This window comes from Falco biarmicus, chromosome 13 (genome assembly GCF_023638135.1).
Source record: "Falco biarmicus isolate bFalBia1 chromosome 13, bFalBia1.pri, whole genome shotgun sequence".
Lineage (NCBI taxonomy): Eukaryota > Metazoa > Chordata > Aves > Falconiformes > Falconidae > Falco > Falco biarmicus.
The window spans coordinates 26915817-26937046 of NC_079300.1; the positions used below are offsets into that span (position 1 = coordinate 26915817).

General features: G+C 69.2%; 30 non-coding genes across 30 annotated transcripts; all 30 read left to right on the top strand.

Annotated features, from left to right (window-relative positions):
- The first annotated feature begins 567 nt into the window (after window positions 1-567).
- On the top strand, window positions 568-686 carry LOC130158548 (5S ribosomal RNA). The gene has a single exon (XR_008825387.1). It is a non-coding gene; the product is annotated as a 5S ribosomal RNA (ribosomal RNA).
- A 571-nt stretch (window positions 687-1257) lies between these two features.
- On the top strand, window positions 1258-1376 carry LOC130158549 (5S ribosomal RNA). Its single transcript, XR_008825388.1, has one exon. It is a non-coding gene; the product is annotated as a 5S ribosomal RNA (ribosomal RNA).
- A 570-nt stretch (window positions 1377-1946) lies between these two features.
- LOC130158550 (5S ribosomal RNA) lies at window positions 1947-2065 on the top strand. Its single transcript, XR_008825389.1, has one exon. It is a non-coding gene; the product is annotated as a 5S ribosomal RNA (ribosomal RNA).
- Window positions 2066-2635: 570 nt separating this feature from the next.
- On the top strand, window positions 2636-2754 carry LOC130158551 (5S ribosomal RNA). Its single transcript, XR_008825390.1, has one exon. It is a non-coding gene; the product is annotated as a 5S ribosomal RNA (ribosomal RNA).
- A 570-nt stretch (window positions 2755-3324) lies between these two features.
- On the top strand, window positions 3325-3443 carry LOC130158552 (5S ribosomal RNA). The gene has a single exon (XR_008825391.1). It is a non-coding gene; the product is annotated as a 5S ribosomal RNA (ribosomal RNA).
- Window positions 3444-4013: 570 nt separating this feature from the next.
- Window positions 4014-4132, top strand: LOC130158553 (5S ribosomal RNA). The gene has a single exon (XR_008825392.1). It is a non-coding gene; the product is annotated as a 5S ribosomal RNA (ribosomal RNA).
- A 571-nt stretch (window positions 4133-4703) lies between these two features.
- Window positions 4704-4822, top strand: LOC130158555 (5S ribosomal RNA). The gene has a single exon (XR_008825394.1). It is a non-coding gene; the product is annotated as a 5S ribosomal RNA (ribosomal RNA).
- A 553-nt stretch (window positions 4823-5375) lies between these two features.
- LOC130158556 (5S ribosomal RNA) lies at window positions 5376-5494 on the top strand. Its single transcript, XR_008825395.1, has one exon. It is a non-coding gene; the product is annotated as a 5S ribosomal RNA (ribosomal RNA).
- Window positions 5495-6063: 569 nt separating this feature from the next.
- LOC130158532 (5S ribosomal RNA) lies at window positions 6064-6182 on the top strand. Its single transcript, XR_008825371.1, has one exon. It is a non-coding gene; the product is annotated as a 5S ribosomal RNA (ribosomal RNA).
- A 570-nt stretch (window positions 6183-6752) lies between these two features.
- Window positions 6753-6871, top strand: LOC130158557 (5S ribosomal RNA). The gene has a single exon (XR_008825396.1). It is a non-coding gene; the product is annotated as a 5S ribosomal RNA (ribosomal RNA).
- Window positions 6872-7442: 571 nt separating this feature from the next.
- LOC130158558 (5S ribosomal RNA) lies at window positions 7443-7561 on the top strand. Its single transcript, XR_008825397.1, has one exon. It is a non-coding gene; the product is annotated as a 5S ribosomal RNA (ribosomal RNA).
- Window positions 7562-8131: 570 nt separating this feature from the next.
- On the top strand, window positions 8132-8250 carry LOC130158559 (5S ribosomal RNA). Its single transcript, XR_008825398.1, has one exon. It is a non-coding gene; the product is annotated as a 5S ribosomal RNA (ribosomal RNA).
- A 570-nt stretch (window positions 8251-8820) lies between these two features.
- LOC130158560 (5S ribosomal RNA) lies at window positions 8821-8939 on the top strand. The gene has a single exon (XR_008825399.1). It is a non-coding gene; the product is annotated as a 5S ribosomal RNA (ribosomal RNA).
- A 572-nt stretch (window positions 8940-9511) lies between these two features.
- LOC130158561 (5S ribosomal RNA) lies at window positions 9512-9630 on the top strand. Its single transcript, XR_008825400.1, has one exon. It is a non-coding gene; the product is annotated as a 5S ribosomal RNA (ribosomal RNA).
- A 572-nt stretch (window positions 9631-10202) lies between these two features.
- Window positions 10203-10321, top strand: LOC130158562 (5S ribosomal RNA). The gene has a single exon (XR_008825401.1). It is a non-coding gene; the product is annotated as a 5S ribosomal RNA (ribosomal RNA).
- A 572-nt stretch (window positions 10322-10893) lies between these two features.
- LOC130158563 (5S ribosomal RNA) lies at window positions 10894-11012 on the top strand. The gene has a single exon (XR_008825402.1). It is a non-coding gene; the product is annotated as a 5S ribosomal RNA (ribosomal RNA).
- Window positions 11013-11587: 575 nt separating this feature from the next.
- LOC130158564 (5S ribosomal RNA) lies at window positions 11588-11706 on the top strand. The gene has a single exon (XR_008825403.1). It is a non-coding gene; the product is annotated as a 5S ribosomal RNA (ribosomal RNA).
- A 569-nt stretch (window positions 11707-12275) lies between these two features.
- On the top strand, window positions 12276-12394 carry LOC130158461 (5S ribosomal RNA). The gene has a single exon (XR_008825299.1). It is a non-coding gene; the product is annotated as a 5S ribosomal RNA (ribosomal RNA).
- Window positions 12395-12965: 571 nt separating this feature from the next.
- LOC130158513 (5S ribosomal RNA) lies at window positions 12966-13086 on the top strand. The gene has a single exon (XR_008825353.1). It is a non-coding gene; the product is annotated as a 5S ribosomal RNA (ribosomal RNA).
- Window positions 13087-13664: 578 nt separating this feature from the next.
- LOC130158512 (5S ribosomal RNA) lies at window positions 13665-13784 on the top strand. Its single transcript, XR_008825352.1, has one exon. It is a non-coding gene; the product is annotated as a 5S ribosomal RNA (ribosomal RNA).
- Window positions 13785-14358: 574 nt separating this feature from the next.
- LOC130158511 (5S ribosomal RNA) lies at window positions 14359-14478 on the top strand. The gene has a single exon (XR_008825351.1). It is a non-coding gene; the product is annotated as a 5S ribosomal RNA (ribosomal RNA).
- Window positions 14479-15050: 572 nt separating this feature from the next.
- LOC130158566 (5S ribosomal RNA) lies at window positions 15051-15169 on the top strand. Its single transcript, XR_008825405.1, has one exon. It is a non-coding gene; the product is annotated as a 5S ribosomal RNA (ribosomal RNA).
- Window positions 15170-15743: 574 nt separating this feature from the next.
- LOC130158567 (5S ribosomal RNA) lies at window positions 15744-15862 on the top strand. The gene has a single exon (XR_008825406.1). It is a non-coding gene; the product is annotated as a 5S ribosomal RNA (ribosomal RNA).
- A 571-nt stretch (window positions 15863-16433) lies between these two features.
- LOC130158568 (5S ribosomal RNA) lies at window positions 16434-16552 on the top strand. The gene has a single exon (XR_008825407.1). It is a non-coding gene; the product is annotated as a 5S ribosomal RNA (ribosomal RNA).
- A 570-nt stretch (window positions 16553-17122) lies between these two features.
- On the top strand, window positions 17123-17241 carry LOC130158569 (5S ribosomal RNA). The gene has a single exon (XR_008825408.1). It is a non-coding gene; the product is annotated as a 5S ribosomal RNA (ribosomal RNA).
- A 572-nt stretch (window positions 17242-17813) lies between these two features.
- LOC130158570 (5S ribosomal RNA) lies at window positions 17814-17932 on the top strand. Its single transcript, XR_008825409.1, has one exon. It is a non-coding gene; the product is annotated as a 5S ribosomal RNA (ribosomal RNA).
- A 555-nt stretch (window positions 17933-18487) lies between these two features.
- Window positions 18488-18606, top strand: LOC130158462 (5S ribosomal RNA). The gene has a single exon (XR_008825300.1). It is a non-coding gene; the product is annotated as a 5S ribosomal RNA (ribosomal RNA).
- Window positions 18607-19175: 569 nt separating this feature from the next.
- Window positions 19176-19294, top strand: LOC130158463 (5S ribosomal RNA). The gene has a single exon (XR_008825301.1). It is a non-coding gene; the product is annotated as a 5S ribosomal RNA (ribosomal RNA).
- A 569-nt stretch (window positions 19295-19863) lies between these two features.
- LOC130158543 (5S ribosomal RNA) lies at window positions 19864-19982 on the top strand. The gene has a single exon (XR_008825382.1). It is a non-coding gene; the product is annotated as a 5S ribosomal RNA (ribosomal RNA).
- Window positions 19983-20553: 571 nt separating this feature from the next.
- Window positions 20554-20672, top strand: LOC130158464 (5S ribosomal RNA). The gene has a single exon (XR_008825302.1). It is a non-coding gene; the product is annotated as a 5S ribosomal RNA (ribosomal RNA).
- The last annotated feature ends 558 nt before the right edge of the window (window positions 20673-21230 follow it).

Below are 21230 nucleotides of genomic sequence, written 5' to 3' on the forward strand. Positions count from 1 at the left end.
TACCGAGGGGCGCCTGCGGGAAGCCCCCCCCCCTTTTGCGGCAGGGGCGTTGCGGAGGCTTGGGGGCCTTGCGCGTGAGCTGGTGCTGCTTGCGCGGGTCAGGCTGGTGGGGCGGGCGGGCGCGGTGGCGGCCTGCTGCCCCGCAGCCTCGTTGCGGAGGGCCGAAGCGTGGCGTGGGAGCGAGCGTGGCAGCTGCCTGTTGCGAGGGCTGCCGTTAGGTAGCGGGGGGCCGTTGCGTTGCGGCCGGTAGGTGCAGGCGTTGTTGCGCGCGTGGTGCTGGTGGTTCAGGTGTGCGCGGGGATTGCCTGCTGCTGCCCTGGCCGGTGAGCGAGGAGGGCTGTAGGGCGGTGTGCGAGCAGGGTAGGTGTTTGTTGGCGCGGTCTGCATGGGCGCGGTGCGGGGCAGGTGCGTGCTGGGGGTAGTTGCGTGTGTTGCGTTGGGTGTTGGTTGTGTGTCGGGTGTGCGGGGTCGGTTGCGGGCGCCCTGCGTCGGGGTTGTGGGTGTCTGCAGGGTTGTGCGTGAGCGTGTGTGGCGTTTGTGGAGAGGGCTGCTGGCGGGAGAGGGGGTGCCTACGGCCATACCACCCTGAGAACGCCCGATCTCGTCTGATCTCGGAAGCTAAGCAGGGTCGGGCCCGGTTAGTACTTGGATGGGAGACCGCCTGGGAATACCGGGTGCTGTAGGCTTTTTACCGAGGGGCGCCTTGCGGGAAGCCCCCCCCCTTTTGCGGCAGGGGCGTTGCGGAGGCTTGGGGGCCTTGCGCGTGAGCTGGTGCTGCTTGCGCGGGTCAGGCTGGTGGGGCGGGCGGGCGCGGTGGCGGCCTGCTGCCCCGCAGCCTCGTTGCGGAGGGCCGAAGCGTGGCGTGGGAGCGAGCGTGGCAGCTGCCTGTTGCGAGGGCTGCCGTTAGGTAGCGGGGGGGCCGTTGCGTTGCGGCCGGTAGGTGCAGGCGTTGTTGCGCGCGTGGTGCTGGTGGTTCAGGTGTGCGCGGGGATTGCCTGCTGCTGCCCTGGCCGGTGAGCGAGGAGGGCTGTAGGGCGGTGTGCGAGCAGGGTAGGTGTTTGTTGGCGCGGTCTGCATGGGCGCGGTGCGGGGCAGGTGCGTGCTGGGGGTAGTTGCGTGTGTTGCGTTGGGTGTTGGTTGTGTGTCGGGTGTGCGGGGTCGGTTGCGGGCGCCCTGCGTCGGGGTTGTGGGTGTCTGCAGGGTTGTGCGTGAGCGTGTGTGGCGTTTGTGGAGAGGGCTGCTGGCGGGAGAGGGGGTGCCTACGGCCATACCACCCTGAGAACGCCCGATCTCGTCTGATCTCGGAAGCTAAGCAGGGTCGGGCCCGGTTAGTACTTGGATGGGAGACCGCCTGGGAATACCGGGTGCTGTAGGCTTTTTACCGAGGGGCGCCTGCGGGAAGCCCCCCCCCCTTTTGCGGCAGGGGCGTTGCGGAGGCTTGGGGGCCTTGCGCGTGAGCTGGTGCTGCTTGCGCGGGTCAGGCTGGTGGGGCGGGCGGGCGCGGTGGCGGCCTGCTGCCCCGCAGCCTCGTTGCGGAGGGCCGAAGCGTGGCGTGGGAGCGAGCGTGGCAGCTGCCTGTTGCGAGGGCTGCCGTTAGGTAGCGGGGGGCCGTTGCGTTGCGGCCGGTAGGTGCAGGCGTTGTTGCGCGCGTGGTGCTGGTGGTTCAGGTGTGCGCGGGGATTGCCTGCTGCTGCCCTGGCCGGTGAGCGAGGAGGGCTGTAGGGCGGTGTGCGAGCAGGGTAGGTGTTTGTTGGCGCGGTCTGCATGGGCGCGGTGCGGGGCAGGTGCGTGCTGGGGGTAGTTGCGTGTGTTGCGTTGGGTGTTGGTTGTGTGTCGGGTGTGCGGGGTCGGTTGCGGGCGCCCTGCGTCGGGGTTGTGGGTGTCTGCAGGGTTGTGCGTGAGCGTGTGTGGCGTTTGTGGAGAGGGCTGCTGGCGGGAGAGGGGGTGCCTACGGCCATACCACCCTGAGAACGCCCGATCTCGTCTGATCTCGGAAGCTAAGCAGGGTCGGGCCCGGTTAGTACTTGGATGGGAGACCGCCTGGGAATACCGGGTGCTGTAGGCTTTTTACCGAGGGGCGCCTTGCGGGAAGCCCCCCCCCTTTTGCGGCAGGGGCGTTGCGGAGGCTTGGGGGCCTTGCGCGTGAGCTGGTGCTGCTTGCGCGGGTCAGGCTGGTGGGGCGGGCGGGCGCGGTGGCGGCCTGCTGCCCCGCAGCCTCGTTGCGGAGGGCCGAAGCGTGGCGTGGGAGCGAGCGTGGCAGCTGCCTGTTGCGAGGGCTGCCGTTAGGTAGCGGGGGGCCGTTGCGTTGCGGCCGGTAGGTGCAGGCGTTGTTGCGCGCGTGGTGCTGGTGGTTCAGGTGTGCGCGGGGATTGCCTGCTGCTGCCCTGGCCGGTGAGCGAGGAGGGCTGTAGGGCGGTGTGCGAGCAGGGTAGGTATTTGTTGGCGCGGTCTGCATGGGCGCGGTGCGGGGCAGGTGCGTGCTGGGGGTAGTTGCGTGTGTTGCGTTGGGTGTTGGTTGTGTGTCGGGTGTGCGGGGTCGGTTGCGGGCGCCCTGCGTCGGGGTTGTGGGTGTCTGCAGGGTTGTGCGTGAGCGTGTGTGGCGTTTGTGGAGAGGGCTGCTGGCGGGAGAGGGGGTGCCTACGGCCATACCACCCTGAGAACGCCCGATCTCGTCTGATCTCGGAAGCTAAGCAGGGTCGGGCCCGGTTAGTACTTGGATGGGAGACCGCCTGGGAATACCGGGTGCTGTAGGCTTTTTACCGAGGGGCGCCTGCGGGAAGCCCCCCCCCCTTTTGCGGCAGGGGCGTTGCGGAGGCTTGGGGGCCTTGCGCGTGAGCTGGTGCTGCTTGCGCGGGTCAGGCTGGTGGGGCGGGCGGGCGCGGTGGCGGCCTGCTGCCCCGCAGCCTCGTTGCGGAGGGCCGAAGCGTGGCGTGGGAGCGAGCGTGGCAGCTGCCTGTTGCGAGGGCTGCCGTTAGGTAGCGGGGGGCCGTTGCGTTGCGGCCGGTAGGTGCAGGCGTTGTTGCGCGCGTGGTGCTGGTGGTTCAGGTGTGCGCGGGGATTGCCTGCTGCTGCCCTGGCCGGTGAGCGAGGAGGGCTGTAGGGCGGTGTGCGAGCAGGGTAGGTGTTTGTTGGCGCGGTCTGCATGGGCGCGGTGCGGGGCAGGTGCGTGCTGGGGGTAGTTGCGTGTGTTGCGTTGGGTGTTGGTTGTGTGTCGGGTGTGCGGGGTCGGTTGCGGGCGCCCTGCGTCGGGGTTGTGGGTGTCTGCAGGGTTGTGCGTGAGCGTGTGTGGCGTTTGTGGAGAGGGCTGCTGGCGGGAGAGGGGGTGCCTACGGCCATACCACCCTGAGAACGCCCGATCTCGTCTGATCTCGGAAGCTAAGCAGGGTCGGGCCCGGTTAGTACTTGGATGGGAGACCGCCTGGGAATACCGGGTGCTGTAGGCTTTTTACCGAGGGGCGCCTTGCGGGAAGCCCCCCCCCTTTTGCGGCAGGGGCGTTGCGGAGGCTTGGGGGCCTTGCGCGTGAGCTGGTGCTGCTTGCGCGGGTCAGGCTGGTGGGGCGGGCGGGCGCGGTGGCGGCCTGCTGCCCCGCAGCCTCGTTGCGGAGGGCCGAAGCGTGGCGTGGGAGCGAGCGTGGCAGCTGCCTGTTGCGAGGGCTGCCGTTAGGTAGCGGGGGGCCGTTGCGTTGCGGCCGGTAGGTGCAGGCGTTGTTGCGCGCGTGGTGCTGGTGGTTCAGGTGTGCGCGGGGATTGCCTGCTGCTGCCCTGGCCGGTGAGCGAGGAGGGCTGTAGGGCGGTGTGCGAGCAGGGTAGGTGTTTGTTGGCGCGGTCTGCATGGGCGCGGTGCGGGGCAGGTGCGTGCTGGGGGTAGTTGCGTGTGTTGCGTTGGGTGTTGGTTGTGTGTCGGGTGTGCGGGGTCGGTTGCGGGCGCCCTGCGTCGGGGTTGTGGGTGTCTGCAGGGTTGTGCGTGAGCGTGTGTGGCGTTTGTGGAGAGGGCTGCTGGCGGGAGAGGGGGTGCCTACGGCCATACCACCCTGAGAACGCCCGATCTCGTCTGATCTCGGAAGCTAAGCAGGGTCGGGCCCGGTTAGTACTTGGATGGGAGACCGCCTGGGAATACCGGGTGCTGTAGGCTTTTTACCGAGGGGCGCCTGCGGGAAGCCCCCCCCCCTTTTGCGGCAGGGGCGTTGCGGAGGCTTGGGGGCCTTGCGCGTGAGCTGGTGCTGCTTGCGCGGGTCAGGCTGGTGGGGCGGGCGGGCGCGGTGGCGGCCTGCTGCCCCGCAGCCTCGTTGCGGAGGGCCGAAGCGTGGCGTGGGAGCGAGCGTGGCAGCTGCCTGTTGCGAGGGCTGCCGTTAGGTAGCGGGGGGGCCGTTGCGTTGCGGCCGGTAGGTGCAGGCGTTGTTGCGCGCGTGGTGCTGGTGGTTCAGGTGTGCGCGGGGATTGCCTGCTGCTGCCCTGGCCGGTGAGCGAGGAGGGCTGTAGGGCGGTGTGCGAGCAGGGTAGGTGTTTGTTGGCGCGGTCTGCATGGGCGCGGTGCGGGGCAGGTGCGTGCTGGGGGTAGTTGCGTGTGTTGCGTTGGGTGTTGGTTGTGTGTCGGGTGTGCGGGGTCGGTTGCGGGCGCCCTGCGTCGGGGTTGTGGGTGTCTGCAGGGTTGTGCGTGAGCGTGTGTGGCGTTTGTGGAGAGGGCTGCTGGCGGGAGAGGGGGTGCCTACGGCCATACCACCCTGAGAACGCCCGATCTCGTCTGATCTCGGAAGCTAAGCAGGGTCGGGCCCGGTTAGTACTTGGATGGGAGACCGCCTGGGAATACCGGGTGCTGTAGGCTTTTTACCGAGGGGCGCCTGCGGGAAGCCCCCCCCCCTTTTGCGGCAGGGGCGTTGCGGAGGCTTGGGGGCCTTGCGCGTGAGCTGGTGCTGCTTGCGCGGGTCAGGCTGGTGGGGCGGGCGGGCGCGGTGGCGGCCTGCTGCCCCGCAGCCTCGTTGCGGAGGGCCGAAGCGTGGCGTGGGAGCGAGCGTGGCAGCTGCCTGTTGCGAGGGCTGCCGTTAGGTAGCGGGGGGCCGTTGCGTTGCGGCCGGTAGGTGCAGGCGTTGTTGCGCGCGTGGTGCTGGTGGTTCAGGTGTGCGCGGGGATTGCCTGCTGCTGCCCTGGCCGGTGAGCGAGGAGGGCTGTAGGGCGGTGTGCGAGCAGGGTAGGTGTTTGTTGGCGCGGTCTGCATGGGCGCGGTGCGGGGCAGGTGCGTGCTGGGGGTAGTTGCGTGTGTTGCGTTGGGTGTTGGTTGTGTGTCGGGTGTGCGGGGTCGGTTGCGGGCGCCCTGCGTCGGGGTTGTGGGTGTCTGCAGGGTTGTGCGTGAGCGTGTGTGGCGTTTGGGGAGAGGGGGTGCCTACGGCCATACCACCCTGAGAACGCCCGATCTCGTCTGATCTCGGAAGCTAAGCAGGGTCGGGCCCGGTTAGTACTTGGATGGGAGACCGCCTGGGAATACCGGGTGCTGTAGGCTTTTTACCGAGGGGCGCCTGCGGGAAGCCCCCCCCCTTTTGCGGCAGGGGCGTTGCGGAGGCTTGGGGGCCTTGCGCGTGAGCTGGTGCTGCTTGCGCGGGTCAGGCTGGTGGGGCGGGCGGGCGCGGTGGCGGCCTGCTGCCCCGCAGCCTCGTTGCGGAGGGCCGAAGCGTGGCGTGGGAGCGAGCGTGGCAGCTGCCTGTTGCGAGGGCTGCCGTTAGGTAGCGGGGGGCCGTTGCGTTGCGGCCGGTAGGTGCAGGCGTTGTTGCGCGCGTGGTGCTGGTGGTTCAGGTGTGCGCGGGGATTGCCTGCTGCTGCCCTGGCCGGTGAGCGAGGAGGGCTGTAGGGCGGTGTGCGAGCAGGGTAGGTGTTTGTTGGCGCGGTCTGCATGGGCGCGGTGCGGGGCAGGTGCGTGCTGGGGGTAGTTGCGTGTGTTGCGTTGGGTGTTGGTTGTGTGTCGGGTGTGCGGGGTCGGTTGCGGGCGCCCTGCGTCGGGGTTGTGGGTGTCTGCAGGGTTGTGCGTGAGCGTGTGTGGCGTTTGTGGAGAGGGCTGCTGGCGGGAGAGGGGGTGCCTACGGCCATACCACCCTGAGAGCGCCCGATCTCGTCTGATCTCGGAAGCTAAGCAGGGTCGGGCCCGGTTAGTACTTGGATGGGAGACCGCCTGGGAATACCGGGTGCTGTAGGCTTTTTACCGAGGGGCGCCTTGCGGGAAGCCCCCCCCGTTTTGCGGCAGGGGCGTTGCGGAGGCTTGGGGGCCTTGCGCGTGAGCTGGTGCTGCTTGCGCGGGTCAGGCTGGTGGGGCGGGCGGGCGCGGTGGCGGCCTGCTGCCCCGCAGCCTCGTTGCGGAGGGCCGAAGCGTGGCGTGGGAGCGAGCGTGGCAGCTGCCTGTTGCGAGGGCTGCCGTTAGGTAGCGGGGGGCCGTTGCGTTGCGGCCGGTAGGTGCAGGCGTTGTTGCGCGCGTGGTGCTGGTGGTTCAGGTGTGCGCGGGGATTGCCTGCTGCTGCCCTGGCCGGTGAGCGAGGAGGGCTGTAGGGCGGTGTGCGAGCAGGGTAGGTGTTTGTTGGCGCGGTCTGCATGGGCGCGGTGCGGGGCAGGTGCGTGCTGGGGGTAGTTGCGTGTGTTGCGTTGGGTGTTGGTTGTGTGTCGGGTGTGCGGGGTCGGTTGCGGGCGCCCTGCGTCGGGGTTGTGGGTGTCTGCAGGGTTGTGCGTGAGCGTGTGTGGCGTTTGTGGAGAGGGCTGCTGGCGGGAGAGGGGGTGCCTACGGCCATACCACCCTGAGAACGCCCGATCTCGTCTGATCTCGGAAGCTAAGCAGGGTCGGGCCCGGTTAGTACTTGGATGGGAGACCGCCTGGGAATACCGGGTGCTGTAGGCTTTTTACCGAGGGGCGCCTTGCGGGAAGCCCCCCCCCTTTTGCGGCAGGGGCGTTGCGGAGGCTTGGGGGCCTTGCGCGTGAGCTGGTGCTGCTTGCGCGGGTCAGGCTGGTGGGGCGGGCGGGCGCGGTGGCGGCCTGCTGCCCCGCAGCCTCGTTGCGGAGGGCCGAAGCGTGGCGTGGGAGCGAGCGTGGCAGCTGCCTGTTGCGAGGGCTGCCGTTAGGTAGCGGGGGGGCCGTTGCGTTGCGGCCGGTAGGTGCAGGCGTTGTTGCGCGCGTGGTGCTGGTGGTTCAGGTGTGCGCGGGGATTGCCTGCTGCTGCCCTGGCCGGTGAGCGAGGAGGGCTGTAGGGCGGTGTGCGAGCAGGGTAGGTGTTTGTTGGCGCGGTCTGCATGGGCGCGGTGCGGGGCAGGTGCGTGCTGGGGGTAGTTGCGTGTGTTGCGTTGGGTGTTGGTTGTGTGTCGGGTGTGCGGGGTCGGTTGCGGGCGCCCTGCGTCGGGGTTGTGGGTGTCTGCAGGGTTGTGCGTGAGCGTGTGTGGCGTTTGTGGAGAGGGCTGCTGGCGGGAGAGGGGGTGCCTACGGCCATACCACCCTGAGAACGCCCGATCTCGTCTGATCTCGGAAGCTAAGCAGGGTCGGGCCCGGTTAGTACTTGGATGGGAGACCGCCTGGGAATACCGGGTGCTGTAGGCTTTTTACCGAGGGGCGCCTTGCGGGAAGCCCCCCCCCTTTTGCGGCAGGGGCGTTGCGGAGGCTTGGGGGCCTTGCGCGTGAGCTGGTGCTGCTTGCGCGGGTCAGGCTGGTGGGGCGGGCGGGCGCGGTGGCGGCCTGCTGCCCCGCAGCCTCGTTGCGGAGGGCCGAAGCGTGGCGTGGGAGCGAGCGTGGCAGCTGCCTGTTGCGAGGGCTGCCGTTAGGTAGCGGGGGGCCGTTGCGTTGCGGCCGGTAGGTGCAGGCGTTGTTGCGCGCGTGGTGCTGGTGGTTCAGGTGTGCGCGGGGATTGCCTGCTGCTGCCCTGGCCGGTGAGCGAGGAGGGCTGTAGGGCGGTGTGCGAGCAGGGTAGGTGTTTGTTGGCGCGGTCTGCATGGGCGCGGTGCGGGGCAGGTGCGTGCTGGGGGTAGTTGCATGTGTTGCGTTGGGTGTTGGTTGTGTGTCGGGTGTGCGGGGTCGGTTGCGGGCGCCCTGCGTCGGGGTTGTGGGTGTCTGCAGGGTTGTGCGTGAGCGTGTGTGGCGTTTGTGGAGAGGGCTGCTGGCGGGAGAGGGGGTGCCTACGGCCATACCACCCTGAGAACGCCCGATCTCGTCTGATCTCGGAAGCTAAGCAGGGTCGGGCCCGGTTAGTACTTGGATGGGAGACCGCCTGGGAATACCGGGTGCTGTAGGCTTTTTACCGAGGGGCGCCTTGCGGGAAGCCCCCCCCCTTTTGCGGCAGGGGCGTTGCGGAGGCTTGGGGGCCTTGCGCGTGAGCTGGTGCTGCTTGCGCGGGTCAGGCTGGTGGGGCGGGCGGGCGCGGTGGCGGCCTGCTGCCCCGCAGCCTCGTTGCGGAGGGCCGAAGCGTGGCGTGGGAGCGAGCGTGGCAGCTGCCTGTTGCGAGGGCTGCCGTTAGGTAGCGGGGGGCCGTTGCGTTGCGGCCGGTAGGTGCAGGCGTTGTTGCGCGCGTGGTGCTGGTGGTTCAGGTGTGCGCGGGGATTGCCTGCTGCTGCCCTGGCCGGTGAGCGAGGAGGGCTGTAGGGCGGTGTGCGAGCAGGGTAGGTGTTTGTTGGCGCGGTCTGCATGGGCGCGGTGCGGGGCAGGTGCGTGCTGGGGGTAGTTGCGTGTGTTGCGTTGGGTGTTGGTTGTGTGTCGGGTGTGCGGGGTCGGTTGCGGGCGCCCTGCGTCGGGGTTGTGGGTGTCTGCAGGGTTGTGCGTGAGCGTGTGTGGCGTTTGTGGAGAGGGCTGCTGGCGGGAGAGGGGGTGCCTACGGCCATACCACCCTGAGAACGCCCGATCTCGTCTGATCTCGGAAGCTAAGCAGGGTCGGGCCCGGTTAGTACTTGGATGGGAGACCGCCTGGGAATACCGGGTGCTGTAGGCTTTTTACCGAGGGGCGCCTGCGGGAAGCCCCCCCCCCTTTTGCGGCAGGGGCGTTGCGGAGGCTTGGGGGCCTTGCGCGTGAGCTGGTGCTGCTTGCGCGGGTCAGGCTGGTGGGGCGGGCGGGCGCGGTGGCGGCCTGCTGCCCCGCAGCCTCGTTGCGGAGGGCCGAAGCGTGGCGTGGGAGCGAGCGTGGCAGCTGCCTGTTGCGAGGGCTGCCGTTAGGTAGCGGGGGGGCCGTTGCGTTGCGGCCGGTAGGTGCAGGCGTTGTTGCGCGCGTGGTGCTGGTGGTTCAGGTGTGCGCGGGGATTGCCTGCTGCTGCCCTGGCCGGTGAGCGAGGAGGGCTGTAGGGCGGTGTGCGAGCAGGGTAGGTGTTTGTTGGCGCGGTCTGCATGGGCGCGGTGCGGGGCAGGTGCGTGCTGGGGGTAGTTGCGTGTGTTGCGTTGGGTGTTGGTTGTGTGTCGGGTGTGCGGGGTCGGTTGCGGGCGCCCTGCGTCGGGGTTGTGGGTGTCTGCAGGGTTGTGCGTGAGCGTGTGTGGCGTTTGTGGAGAGGGCTGCTGGCGGGAGAGGGGGGTGCCTACGGCCATACCACCCTGAGAACGCCCGATCTCGTCTGATCTCGGAAGCTAAGCAGGGTCGGGCCCGGTTAGTACTTGGATGGGAGACCGCCTGGGAATACCGGGTGCTGTAGGCTTTTTACCGAGGGGCGCCTTGCGGGAAGCCCCCCCCCTTTTGCGGCAGGGGCGTTGCGGAGGCTTGGGGGCCTTGCGCGTGAGCTGGTGCTGCTTGCGCGGGTCAGGCTGGTGGGGCGGGGCGGGGCGCGGTGGCGGCCTGCTGCCCCGCAGCCTCGTTGCGGAGGGCCGAAGCGTGGCGTGGGAGCGAGCGTGGCAGCTGCCTGTTGCGAGGGCTGCCGTTAGGTAGCGGGGGGCCGTTGCGTTGCGGCCGGTAGGTGCAGGCGTTGTTGCGCGCGTGGTGCTGGTGGTTCAGGTGTGCGCGGGGATTGCCTGCTGCTGCCCTGGCCGGTGAGCGAGGAGGGCTGTAGGGCGGTGTGCGAGCAGGGTAGGTGTTTGTTGGCGCGGTCTGCATGGGCGCGGTGCGGGGCAGGTGCGTGCTGGGGGTAGTTGCGTGTGTTGCGTTGGGTGTTGGTTGTGTGTCGGGTGTGCGGGGTCGGTTGCGGGCGCCCTGCGTCGGGGTTGTGGGTGTCTGCAGGGTTGTGCGTGAGCGTGTGTGGCGTTTGTGGAGAGGGCTGCTGGCGGGAGAGGGGGTGCCTACGGCCATACCACCCTGAGAACGCCCGATCTCGTCTGATCTCGGAAGCTAAGCAGGGTCGGGCCCGGTTAGTACTTGGATGGGAGACCGCCTGGGAATACCGGGTGCTGTAGGCTTTTTACCGAGGGGCGCCTTGCGGGAAGCCCCCCCCCTTTTGCGGCAGGGGCGTTGCGGAGGCTTGGGGGGCCTTGCGCGTGAGCTGGTGCTGCTTGCGCGGGTCAGGCTGGTGGGGCGGGCGGGCGCGGTGGCGGCCTGCTGCCCCGCAGCCTCGTTGCGGAGGGGCCGAAGCGTGGCGTGGGAGCGAGCGTGGCAGCTGCCTGTTGCGAGGGCTGCCGTTAGGTAGCGGGGGGCCGTTGCGTTGCGGCCGGTAGGTGCAGGCGTTGTTGCGCGCGTGGTGCTGGTGGTTCAGGTGTGCGCGGGGATTGCCTGCTGCTGCCCTGGCCGGTGAGCGAGGAGGGCTGTAGGGCGGTGTGCGAGCAGGGTAGGTGTTTGTTGGCGCGGTCTGCATGGGCGCGGTGCGGGGCAGGTGCGTGCTGGGGGTAGTTGCGTGTGTTGCGTTGGGTGTTGGTTGTGTGTCGGGTGTGCGGGGTCGGTTGCGGGCGCCCTGCGTCGGGGTTGTGGGTGTCTGCAGGGTTGTGCGTGAGCGTGTGTGGCGTTTGTGGAGAGGGCTGCTGGCGGGAGAGGGGGTGCCTACGGCCATACCACCCTGAGAACGCCCGATCTCGTCTGATCTCGGAAGCTAAGCAGGGTCGGGCCCGGTTAGTACTTGGATGGGAGACCGCCTGGGAATACCGGGTGCTGTAGGCTTTTTACCGAGGGGCGCCTTGCGGGAAGCCCCCCCCCTTTTGCGGCAGGGGCGTTGCGGAGGCTTGGGGGCCTTGCGCGTGAGCTGGTGCTGCTTGCGCGGGTCAGGCTGGTGGGGGCGGGCGGGCGCGGTGGCGGCCTGCTGCCCCGCAGCCTCGTTGCGGAGGGCCGAAGCGTGGCGTGGGAGCGAGCGTGGCAGCTGCCTGTTGCGAGGGCTGCCGTTAGGTAGCGGGGGGCCGTTGCGTTGCGGCCGGTAGGTGCAGGCGTTGTTGCGCGCGTGGTGCTGGTGGTTCAGGTGTGCGCGGGGATTGCCTGCCTGCTGCTGCCCTGGCCGGTGAGCGAGGAGGGCTGTAGGGCGGTGTGCGAGCAGGGTAGGTGTTTGTTGGCGCGGTCTGCATGGGCGCGGTGCGGGGCAGGTGCGTGCTGGGGGTAGTTGCGTGTGTTGCGTTGGGTGTTGGTTGTGTGTCGGGTGTGCGGGGTCGGTTGCGGGCGCCCTGCGTCGGGGTTGTGGGTGTCTGCAGGGTTGTGCGTGAGCGTGTGTGGCGTTTGTGGAGAGGGCTGCTGGCGGGAGAGGGGGTGCCTACGGCCATACCACCCTGAGAACGCCCGATCTCGTCTGATCTCGGAAGCTAAGCAGGGTCGGGCCCGGTTAGTACTTGGATGGGAGACCGCCTGGGAATACCGGGTGCTGTAGGCTTTTTACCGAGGGGCGCCTTGCGGGAAGCCCCCCCCCTTTTGCGGCAGGGGCGTTGCGGAGGCTTGGGGGCCTTGCGCGTGAGCTGGTGCTGCTTGCGCGGGTCAGGCTGGTGGGGCGGGCGGGCGCGGTGGCGGCCTGCTGCCCCGCAGCCTCGTTGCGGAGGGCCGAAGCGTGGCGTGGGAGCGAGCGTGGCAGCTGCCTGTTGCGAGGGCTGCCGTTAGGTAGCGGGGGGCCGTTGCGTTGCGGCCGGTAGGTGCAGGCGTTGTTGCGCGCGTGGTGCTGGTGGTTCAGGTGTGCGCGGGGATTGCCTGCTGCTGCCCTGGCCGGTGAGCGAGGAGGGCTGTAGGGCGGTGTGCGAGCAGGGTAGGTGTTTGTTGGCGCGGTCTGCATGGGCGCGGTGCGGGGCAGGTGCGTGCTGGGGGTAGTTGCGTGTGTTGCGTTGGGTGTTGGTTGTGTGTCGGGTGTGCGGGGTCGGTTGCGGGCGCCCTGCGTCGGGGTTGTGGGTGTCTGCAGGGTTGTGCGTGAGCGTGTGTGGCGTTTGTGGAGAGGGCTGCTGCGGGAGAGGGGGTGCCTACGGCCATACCACCCTGAGAACACCCGATCTCGTCTGATCTCGGAAGCTAAGCAGGGTCGGGCCCGGTTAGTACTTGGATGGGAGACCGCCTGGGAATACCGGGTGCTGTAGGCTTTTTACCGAGGGGCGCCTTGCGGGAAGCCCCCCCCCTTTTGCGGCAGGGGCGTTGCGGAGGCTTGGGGGCCTTGCGCGTGAGCTGGTGCTGCTTGCGCGGGTCAGGCTGGTGGGGGCGGGCGGGCGCGGTGGCGGCCTGCTGCCCCGCAGCCTCGTTGCGGAGGGCCGAAGCGTGGCGTGGGAGCGAGCGTGGCAGCTGCCTGTTGCGAGGGCTGCCGTTAGGTAGCGGGGGGCCGTTGCGTTGCGGCCGGTAGGTGCAGGCGTTGTTGCGCGCGTGGTGCTGGTGGTTCAGGTGTGCGCGGGGATTGCCTGCTGCTGCCCTGGCCGGTGAGCGAGGAGGGCTGTAGGGCGGTGTGCGAGCAGGGTAGGTGTTTGTTGGCGCGGTCTGCATGGGCGCGGTGCGGGGCAGGTGCGTGCTGGGGGTAGTTGCGTGTGTTGCGTTGGGTGTTGGTTGTGTGTCGGGTGTGCGGGGTCGGTTGCGGGCGCCCTGCGTCGGGGTTGTGGGTGTCTGCAGGGTTGTGCGTGAGCGTGTGTGGCGTTTGTGGAGAGGGCTGCTGGCGGGAGAGGGGGTGCCTACGGCCATACCACCACTGAGAGCGCCCGATCTCGTCTGATCTCGGAAGCTAAGCAGGGTCGGGCCCCGGTTAGTACTTGGATGGGAGACCGCCTGGGAATACCGGGTGCTGTAGGCTTTTTACCGAGGGGCGCCTTGCGGGAAGCCCCCCCCCGTTTTGCGGCAGGGGCGTTGCGGAGGCTTGGGGGCCTTGCGCGTGAGCTGGTGCTGCTTGCGCGGGTCAGGCTGGTGGGGGCGGGCGGGGCGCGGTGGCGGCCTGCTGCCCCGCAGCCTCGTTGCGGAGGGCCGAAGCGTGGCGTGGGAGCGAGCGTGGACAGCTGCCCTGTTGCGAGGGCTGCCGTTAGGTAGCGGGGGGCCGTTGCGTTGCGGCCGGTAGGTGCAGGCGTTGTTGCGCGCGTGGTGCTGGTGGTTCAGGTGTGCGCGGGGGATTGCCTGCTGCTGCCCTGGCCGGTGAGCGAGGAGGGCTGTAGGGCGGTGTGCGAGCAGGGTAGGTGTTTGTTGGCGCGGTCTGCATGGGCGCGGTGCGGGGCAGGTGCGTGCTGGGGGTAGTTGCGTGTGTTGCGTTGGGTGTTGGTTGTGTGTCGGGTGTGCGGGGGTCGGTTGCGGGCGCCCTGCGTCGGGGTTGTGGGTGTCTGCAGGGTTGTGCGGTGAGCGTGTGTGGCGTTTGTGGAGAGGGCTGCTGGCGGGAGAGGGGGTGCCTACGGCCATACCACCCTGAGAACGCCCGATCTCGTCTGATCTCGGAAGCTAAGCAGGGTCGGGCCCGGTTAGTAACTTGGATGGGAGACCGCCTGGGAATACCGGGTGCTGTAGGCTTTTTACCGAGGGGGCGCCTTGCGGGGAAGCCCCCCCCCCTTTTGCGGCAGGGGCGTTGCGGAGGCTTGGGGGCCTTGCGCGTGAGCTGGTGCTGCTTGCGCGGGTCAGGCTGGTGGGGCGGGCGGGCGCGGTGGCGGCCTGCTGCCCCGCAGCCTCGTTGCGGAGGGCCGAAGCGTGGCGTGGGAGCGAGCGTGGCAGCTGCCTGTTGCGAGGGCTGCCGTTAGGTAGCGGGGGGCCGTTGCGTTGCGGCCGGTAGGTGCAGGCGTTGTTGCGCGCGTGGTGCTGGTGGTTCAGGTGTGCGGCGGGGATTGCCTGCTGCTGCCCTGGCCGGTGAGCGAGGAGGGCTGTAGGGCGGTGTGCGAGCAGGGTAGGTGTTTGTTGGCGCGGTCTGCATGGGCGCGGTGCGGGGCAGGTGCGTGCTGGGGGTAGTTGCGTGTGTTGCGTTGGGTGTTGGTTGTGTGTCGGGTGTGCGGGGTCGGTTGCGGGCGCCCTGCGTCGGGGTTGTGGGTGTCTGCAGGGTTGTGCGTGAGCGTGTGTGGCGTTTGTGGAGAGGGCTGCTGGCGGGAGAGGGGGTGCCTACGGCCATACCACCCTGAGAACGCCCGATCTCGTCTGATCTCGGAAGCTAAGCAGGGTCGGGCCCGGTTAGTACTTGGATGGGAGGACCGCCTGGGAATACCGGGTGCTGTAGGCTTTTTTACCGAGGGGCGCCTTGCGGGAAGCCCCCCCCCCTTTTGCGGCAGGGGCGTTGCGGAGGCTTGGGGGCCTTGCGCGTGAGCTGGTGCTGCTTGCGCGGGTCAGGCTGGTGGGGCGGGCGGGCGCGGTGGCGGCCTGCTGCCCCGCAGCCTCGTTGCGGAGGGCCGAAGCGTGGCGTGGGAGCGAGCGTGGCAGCTGCCTGTTGCGAGGGCTGCCGTTAGGTAGCGGGGGGCCGTTGCGTTGCGGCCGGTAGGTGCAGGCGTTGTTGCGCGCGTGGTGCTGGTGGTTCAGGTGTGCGCGGGGATTGCCTGCTGCTGCCCCTGGCCGGTGAGCGAGGAGGGCTGTAGGGCGGTGTGCGAGCAGGGTAGGTGTTTGTTGGCGCGGTCTGCATGGGCGCGGTGCGGGGCAGGTGCGTGCTGGGGGTAGTTGCGTGTGTTGCGTTGGGTGTTGGTTGTGTGTCGGGTGTGCGGGGTCGGTTGCGGGCGCCCTGCGTCGGGGTTGTGGTGTCTGCAGGGTTGTGCGTGAGCGTGTGTGGCGTTTGTGGAGAGGGCTGCTGGCGGGAGAGGGGGTGCCTACGGCCATACCACCCTGAGAACGCCCGATCTCGTCTGATCTCGGAAGCTAAGCAGGGTCGGGCCCGGTTAGTACTTGGATGGGAGACCGCCTGGGAATACCGGGTGCTGTAGGCTTTTTACCGAGGGGCGCCTTGCGGGAAGCCCCCCCCCCTTTTGCGGCAGGGGCGTTTGCGGAGGCTTGGGGGCCTTGCGCGTGAGCTGGTGCTGCTTGCGCGGGTCAGGCTGGTGGGGCGGGCGGGCGCGGTGGCGGCCTGCTGCCCCCGCAGCCTCGTTGCGGAGGGCCGAAGCGTGGCGTGGGAGCGAGCGTGGCAGCTGCCTGTTGCGAGGGCTGCCGTTAGGTAGCGGGGGGCCGTTGCGTTGCGGCCGGTAGGTGCAGGCGTTGTTGCGCGCGTGGTGCTGGTGGTTCAGGTGTGCGCGGGGATTGCCTGCTGCTGCCCTGGCCGGTGAGCGAGGAGGGCTGTAGGGCGGTGTTGCGAGCAGGGTAGGTGTTTGTTGGCGCGGTCTGCATGGGCGCGGTGCGGGGCAGGTGCGTGCTGGGGGTAGTTGCGTGTGTTGCGTTGGGTGTTGGTTGTGTGTCGGGTGTGCGGGGTCGGTTGCGGGCGCCCTGCGTCGGGGTTGTGGGTGTCTGCAGGGTTGTGCGTGAGCGTGTGTGGCGTTTGTGGAGAGGGCTGCTGGCGGGAGAGGGGGTGCCTACGGCCATACCACCCTGAGAACGCCCGATCTCGTCTGATCTCGGAAGCTAAGCAGGGTCGGGCCCGGTTAGTACTTGGATGGGAGACCGCCTGGGAATACCGGGTGCTGTAGGCTTTTTACCGAGGGGCGCCTGCGGGAAGCCCCCCCCCCCTTTTGCGGCAGGGGCGTTGCGGAGGCTTGGGGGCCTTGCGCGTGAGCTGGTGCTGCTTGCGCGGGTCAGGCTGGTGGGGCGGGGCGGGCGCGGTGGCGGCCTGCTGCCCCGCAGCCTCGTTGCGGAGGGCCGAAGCGTGGCGTGGGAGCGAGCGTGGCAGCTGCCTGTTGCGAGGGCTGCCGTTAGGTAGCGGGGGCCGTTGCGTTGCGGCCGGTAGGTGCAGGCGTTGTTGCGCGCGTGGTGCTGGTGGTTCAGGTGTGCGCGGGGATTGCCTGCTGCTGCCCTGGCCGGTGAGCGAGGAGGGCTGTAGGGCGGTGTGCGAGCAGGGTAGGTGTTTGTTGGCGCGGTCTGCATGGGCGCGGTGCGGGGCAGGTGCGTGCTGGGGGTAGTTGCGTGTGTTGCGTTGGGTGTTGGTTGTGTGTCGGGTGTGCGGGGTCGGTTGCGGGCGCCCTGCGTCGGGGTTGTGGGTGTCTGCAGGGTTGTGCGTGAGCGTGTGTGGCGTTTGTGGAGAGGGCTGCTGGCGGGAGAGGGGGTGCCTACGGCCATACCACCCTGAGAACGCCCGATCTCGTCTGATCTCGGAAGCTAAGCAGGGTCGGGCCCGGTTAGTACTTGGATGGGAGACCGCCTGGGAATACCGGGTGCTGTAGGCTTTTTACCGAGGGGCGCCTTGCGGGAAGCCCCCCCCCTTTTGCGGCAGGGGCGTTGCGGAGGCTTGGGGGCCTTGCGCGTGAGCTGGTGCTGCTTGCGCGGGTCAGGCTGGTGGGGCGGGCGGGCGCGGTGGCGGCCTGCTGCCCCGCAGCCTCGTTGCGGAGGGCCGAAGCGTGGCGTGGGAGCGAGCGTGGCAGCTGCCTGTTGCGAGGGCTGCCGTTAGGTAGCGGGGGGCCGTTGCGTTGCGGCCGGTAGGTGCAGGCGTTGTTGCGCGCGTGGTGCTGGTGGTTCAGGTGTGCGCGGGGATTGCCTGCTGCTGCCCTGGCCGGTGAGCGAGGAGGGCTGTAGGGCGGTGTGCGAGCAGGGTAGGTGTTTGTTGGCGCGGTCTGCATGGGCGCGGTGCGGGGCAGGTGCGTGCTGGGGGTAGTTGCGTGTGTTGCGTTGGGTGTTGGTTGTGTGTCGGGTGTGCGGGGTCGGTTGCGGGCGCCCTGCGTCGGGGTTGTGGGTGTCTGCAGGGTTGTGCGTGAGCGTGTGTGGCGTTTGTGGAGAGGGCTGCTGGCGGGAGAGGGGGTGCCTACGGCCATACCACCCTGAGAACGCCCGATCTCGTCTGATCTCGGAAGCTAAGCAGGGTCGGGCCCGGTTAGTACTTGGATGGGAGACCGCCTGGGAATACCGGGTGCTGTAGGCTTTTTACCGAGGGGCGCCTGCGGGAAGCCCCCCCCCCTTTTGCGGCAGGGGCGTTGCGGAGGCTTGGGGGCCTTGCGCGTGAGCTGGTGCTGCTTGCGCGGGTCAGGCTGGTGGGGCGGGCGGGCGCGGTGGCGGCCTGCTGCCCCGCAGCCTCGTTGCGGAGGGCCGAAGCGTGGCGTGGGAGCGAGCGTGGCAGCTGCCTGTTGCGAGGGCTGCCGTTAGGTAGCGGGGGGGCCGTTGCGTTGCGGCCGGTAGGTGCAGGCGTTGTTGCGCGCGTGGTGCTGGTGGTTCAGGTGTGCGCGGGGATTGCCTGCTGCTGCCCTGGCCGGTGAGCGAGGAGGGGCTGTAGGGCGGTGTGCGAGCAGGGTAGGTGTTTGTTGGCGCGGTCTGCATGGGCGCGGTGCGGGGCAGGTGCGTGCTGGGGGTAGTTGCGTGTGTTGCGTTGGGTGTTGGTTGTGTGTCGGGTGTGCGGGGTCGGTTGCGGGCGCCCTGCGTCGGGGTTGTGGGTGTCTGCAGGGTTGTGCGTGAGCGTGTGTGGCGTTTGTGGAGAGGGCTGCTGGCGGGAGAGGGGGTGCCTACGGCCATACCACCCTGAGAACGCCCGATCTCGTCTGATCTCGGAAGCTAAGCAGGGTCGGGCCCGGTTAGTACTTGGATGGGAGACCGCCTGGGAATACCGGGTGCTGTAGGCTTTTTACCGAGGGGCGCCTGCGGGAAGCCCCCCCCCCTTTTGCGGCAGGGGCGTTGCGGAGGCTTGGGGGCCTTGCGCGTGAGCTGGTGCTGCTTGCGCGGGTCAGGCTGGTGGGGCGGGCCTGCTGCCCCGCAGCCTCGTTGCGGAGGGCCGAAGCGTGGCGTGGGAGCGAGCGTGGCAGCTGCCTGTTGCGAGGGCTGCCGTTAGGTAGCGGGGGGCCGTTGCGTTGCGGCCGGTAGGTGCAGGCGTTGTTGCGCGCGTGGTGCTGGTGGTTCAGGTGTGCGCGGGGATTGCCTGCTGCTGCCCTGGCCGGTGAGCGAGGAGGGCTGTAGGGCGGTGTGCGAGCAGGGTAGGTGTTTGTTGGCGCGGTCTGCATGGGCGCGGTGCGGGGCAGGTGCGTGCTGGGGGTAGTTGCGTGTGTTGCGTTGGGTGTTGGTTGTGTGTCGGGTGTGCGGGGTCGGTTGCGGGCGCCCTGCGTCGGGGTTGTGGGTGTCTGCAGGGTTGTGCGTGAGCGTGTGTGGCGTTTGTGGAGAGGGCTGCTGGCGGGAGAGGGGGTGCCTACGGCCATACCACCCTGAGAACGCCCGATCTCGTCTGATCTCGGAAGCTAAGCAGGGTCGGGCCCGGTTAGTACTTGGATGGGAGACCGCCTGGGAATACCGGGTGCTGTAGGCTTTTTACCGAGGGGCGCCTGCGGGAAGCCCCCCCCCTTTTGCGGCAGGGGCGTTGCGGAGGCTTGGGGGCCTTGCGCGTGAGCTGGTGCTGCTTGCGCGGGTCAGGCTGGTGGGGCGGGCGGGCGCGGTGGCGGCCTGCTGCCCCGCAGCCTCGTTGCGGAGGGCCGAAGCGTGGCGTGGGAGCGAGCGTGGCAGCTGCCTGTTGCGAGGGCTGCCGTTAGGTAGCGGGGGGCCGTTGCGTTGCGGCCGGTAGGTGCAGGCGTTGTTGCGCGCGTGGTGCTGGTGGTTCAGGTGTGCGCGGGGATTGCCTGCTGCTGCCCTGGCCGGTGAGCGAGGAGGGCTGTAGGGCGGTGTGCGAGCAGGGTAGGTGTTTGTTGGCGCGGTCTGCATGGGCGCGGTGCGGGGCAGGTGCGTGCTGGGGGTAGTTGCGTGTGTTGCGTTGGGTGTTGGTTGTGTGTCGGGTGTGCGGGGTCGGTTGCGGGCGCCCTGCGTCGGGGTTGTGGGTGTCTGCAGGGTTGTGCGTGAGCGTGTGTGGCGTTTGTGGAGAGGGCTGCTGGCGGGAGAGGGGGTGCCTACGGCCATACCACCCTGAGAACGCCCGATCTCGTCTGATCTCGGAAGCTAAGCAGGGTCGGGCCCGGTTAGTACTTGGATGGGAGACCGCCTGGGAATACCGGGTGCTGTAGGCTTTTTACCGAGGGGCGCCTGCGGGAAGCCCCCCCCCTTTTGCGGCAGGGGCGTTGCGGAGGCTTGGGGGCCTTGCGCGTGAGCTGGTGCTGCTTGCGCGGGTCAGGCTGGTGGGGCGGGCGGGCGCGGTGGCGGCCTGCTGCCCCGCAGCCTCGTTGCGGAGGGCCGAAGCGTGGCGTGGGAGCGAGCGTGGCAGCTGCCTGTTGCGAGGGCTGCCGTTAGGTAGCGGGGGGCCGTTGCGTTGCGGCCGGTAGGTGCAGGCGTTGTTGCGCGCGTGGTGCTGGTGGTTCAGGTGTGCGCGGGGATTGCCTGCTGCTGCCCTGGCCGGTGAGCGAGGAGGGCTGTAGGGCGGTGTGCGAGCAGGGTAGGTGTTTGTTGGCGCGGTCTGCATGGGCGCGGTGCGGGGCAGGTGCGTGCTGGGGGTAGTTGCGTGTGTTGCGTTGGGTGTTGGTTGTGTGTCGGGTGTGCGGGGTCGGTTGCGGGCGCCCTGCGTCGGGGTTGTGGGTGTCTGCAGGGTTGTGCGTGAGCGTGTGTGGCGTTTGTGGAGAGGGCTGCTGGCGGGAGAGGGGGTGCCTACGGCCATACCACCCTGAGAGCGCCCGATCTCGTCTGATCTCGGAAGCTAAGCAGGGTCGGGCCCGGTTAGTACTTGGATGGGAGACCGCCTGGGAATACCGGGTGCTGTAGGCTTTTTACCGAGGGGCGCCTTGCGGGAAGCCCCCCCCGTTTTGCGGCAGGGGCGTTGCGGAGGCTTGGGGGCCTTGCGCGTGAGCTGGTGCTGCTTGCGCGGGTCAGGCTGGTGGGGCGGGCGGGGCGCGGTGGCGGCCTGCTGCCCCGCAGCCTCGTTGCGGAGGGCCGAAGCGTGGCGTGGGAGCGAGCGTGGCAGCTGCCTGTTGCGAGGGCTGCCGTTAGGTAGCGGGGGGCCGTTGCGTTGCGGCCGGTAGGTGCAGGCGTTGTTGCGCGCGTGGTGCTGGTGGTTCAGGTGTGCGCGGGGATTGCCTGCTGCTGCCCTGGCCGGTGAGCGAGGAGGGCTGTAGGGCGGTGTGCGAGCAGGGTAGGTGTTTGTTGGCGCGGTCTGCATGGGCGCGGTGCGGGGCAGGTGCGTGCTGGGGGTAGTTGCGTGTGTTGCGTTGGGTGTTGGTTGTGTGTCGGGTGTGCGGGGTCGGTTGCGGGCGCCCTGCGTCGGGGTTGTGGGTGTCTGCAGGGTTGTGCGTGAGCGTGTGTGGCGTTTGTGGAGAGGGCTGCTGGCGGGAGAGGGGGTGCCTACGGCCATACCACCCTGAGAACGCCCGATCTCGTCTGATCTCGGAAGCTAAGCAGGGTCGGGCCCGGTTAGTACTTGGATGGGAGACCGCCTGGGAATACCGGGTGCTGTAGGCTTTTTACCGAGGGGCGCCTGCGGGAAGCCCCCCCCCTTTTGCGGCAGGGGCGTTGCGGAGGCTTGGGGGCCTTGCGCGTGAGCTGGTGCTGCTTGCGCGGGTCAGGCTGGTGGGGCGGGCGGGCGCGGTGGCGGCCTGCTGCCCCGCAGCCTCGTTGCGGAGGGCCGAAGCGTGGCGTGGGAGCGAGCGTGGCAGCTGCCTGTTGCGAGGGCTGCCGTTAGGTAGCGGGGGGCCGTTGCGTTGCGGCCGGTAGGTGCAGGCGTTGTTGCGCGCGTGGTGCTGGTGGTTCAGGTGTGCGCGGGGATTGCCTGCTGCTGCCCTGGCCGGTGAGCGAGGAGGGCTGTAGGGCGGTGTGCGAGCAGGGTAGGTGTTTGTTGGCGCGGTCTGCATGGGCGCGGTGCGGGGCAGGTGCGTGCTGGGGGTAGTTGCGTGTGTTGCGTTGGGTGTTGGTTGTGTGTCGGGTGTGCGGGGTCGGTTGCGGGCGCCCTGCGTTGGGGTTGGGGGTGTCTGCAGGGTTGTGTGTGAGCGTGTGTGGCGTTTGTGGAGAGGGCTGCTGGCG